This window comes from Atta colombica, unplaced genomic scaffold, assembly GCF_001594045.1.
Source record: "Atta colombica isolate Treedump-2 unplaced genomic scaffold, Acol1.0 scaffold96, whole genome shotgun sequence".
Taxonomy (NCBI): Eukaryota; Metazoa; Arthropoda; class Insecta; order Hymenoptera; family Formicidae; genus Atta; species Atta colombica.
Window position 1 is genome coordinate 1025987 of NW_017259590.1, and position 2574 is coordinate 1028560.

The window sequence follows — 2574 nt, forward strand, 5'->3', positions numbered from 1 at the left end:
TTAAATCTTTTGCGGCACGAACTTTCCGGACAACCCAATATATAGTTTTTGTAAAATTATTATTGTTGAAAATGTGAAATATCATTGAAATATCATTAAATAATTCTTACATAAACAACGTGTCAAAAAGAAATGAAAATTTTTAAAATATAAAAATAAATGTTCAGAACAAACTCTTAATTTTAAAATAATATTGTAAATAATATTGTTTTTATTTTAAAATAATATTGTATTAACAAAGATGTTTTCAAGGCTAGGTAAGAGACAGCGCGGGAGGAGATGCGCGCAATTATTAAATTTAAATTCGAAAATTTAAAATATATAAATTCTATGGTTTTCCGCAAATAATTGAAGCGCTTTAATGGTAATGCTAATACAGGATGTAAATGAATAAATGTCAAATATTCCTATCTTAAATATTAAAAAAGTTTACATGAACATGGGTCTAGAAACGCTTAGTTTGTTAGATAGGAGGAATTTACACGTAATGAACATTCAAGCATTAAACACTAAAATCGCTAAATTTAAGAATTATGAAACATTTTTTTCAGTCTTTTTTCTTTACAGTTAATAATAAATATGTATAAGAAAACTATAATGTCAAAGCATTTTGAACAATTTTTGTAATAAAATATTTAAATATTTATTGAAAAAAATTAAATATAAAGTGAATTGCCTATACGAATAAGGACTGTTCAAGAAAAAATCCACACAAAAATTCACATATCCTCCAAACCACTTAAAAAAAAAACAATTTTTTAATTTAGTAGGCTTTGCAATGAATGTAAGAAACGATTGAAACAGTTAGTTTTGTAATCGCTTTGTTCTCAGTTGCAAAATGGCAAGTGAAGTAGAAACACGCAAATCCATAATCAAAATTTTTCAAGAACACCCGGAGTAGAGTTTCATCAAAATCGCGCGGAAGGCGGGAAATTTGCAGGAAAACGGTATCAATAGTCATTAAGTGTTTCAAGGAAGATTTGACTATCAACCGTAAAGAAGGATCTGGAAGGAAAAAGGGTTTTCAGAATCCAAAAACAGCGAAGAAAGGGGGCATCCGAGGAAACGATCACCGAGACCACCATAAAAAGTATGATGGAGGGGATTCCAGAAAAAATTAAAAATTTTTGTCAAAAGTAGTTTTTAAGAACTTTTTAAAATATAGTTTTAATTGTAATTAAAAGACGTTTCTAAAATGGATTTGCTTTTGAAAATCGGTCAAGTGGATTGGAGGATATGTGAGTTTTTATGTAGAAAGGTTTTTTTCTTGGACAGTCCTTATTCGTAGTTTAAGTAAGTGTTAACAATACATTATAAGGCGATAAGATATAATTAATAAATAATTGGAATGTATTTATTAATTAAATTAACTGCAAATGTTTCAACTCTAGATTCCTATTCATTAATGAAGTCAAGTATAAACAACAATATAAGAAAATATAAGTATCAGATATAAGAACTCTCTTTCATGATCATGAATCCATTATCGTAATTAGATAAAAAGAGACTCACGTATCTAACTGACGATTTATTGAACTTCTGGATCCAATTTATTTTGATTTTATTCTGATATGTGAATATCCTCTTTCTTTTTCCTCTTCCCCATCTAGCTGTGTAACGGATGACAGGAGAAACACATATAGCATTGATTGTCGCGGTTTTTCAGAAAGGTTTCAACCTTTCATATTTAAAGTGCAATAATTCTGAAAGGATTTTACAATATGTCATTTGAAATGTTGCAACAAAAATGTTTTTAAAATTTATCACACATATACAGAAAATTTAAAAACATACGCAAACAGTACAAAAAAAGTCATTAAAACATTAAACTGACGGTGAAATGTTAATGAAATTTTTATACTTCTTATAATTTTGAGATGCAAATTACACATTCTTAAGAAAGGTTGTGCATTACTATGTTAAACATAAAATTCCTCCTACTTAAAAACTGAGCGTTTCTAGACTTATTCAAATTAATGTTTACAATAATGTATAGTATTCAAACTAACGCATACAGGATCACCCACATAAAGTATGTATATGTTTGTGCATGTATGTTTTGTGTATATGTTTGTAATGAGTCAATAATAATAAATGTGCAAAATCTACACACACGCAGAAACACAATGTGCAAAATCCATCCAGCAATCTCGTCGTGATACGTATCCAGTAAGGCAGGTAATGTCGGTATATGTCAAAAATGAGGGTAACTTTGAAGTAACTTCGTAAAAAAAAATCGCAGCAACTAGTTCTTTTTTAAATTAAAGAAGAAAATTCGAACTTTACGTCTACAAATACGCTACAAATGATATTCCTCCAAAAAAGTTTACAAAGTCCATATATTCCGTCCTTTGCAATTTTCAATATGACAAACACATACACTCTCATATTTTGAGAGTTAACAGTGACAGAGGTGCATTAAACTTAAAATCTGTCCATAACATCTTAAAGTAGAGATTTTAAGCTTTAATTTGTTAAAAAAAAAACGTTATTGTACGATAATTTTTCGCAAAATTATTGTTAGTCAAGTTAGCCAATTTTTGTCCATAATTTTTTTGGGCAATTATATATATA

General features: G+C 28.3%; 1 protein-coding gene across 1 annotated transcript in view; it reads right to left on the bottom strand.

The window, feature by feature from the left end:
• Nucleotides 1-2574, bottom strand: part of LOC108693606 (sodium-coupled monocarboxylate transporter 1-like) — a 16827-nt gene that overhangs the window by 3165 nt on the left and 11088 nt on the right.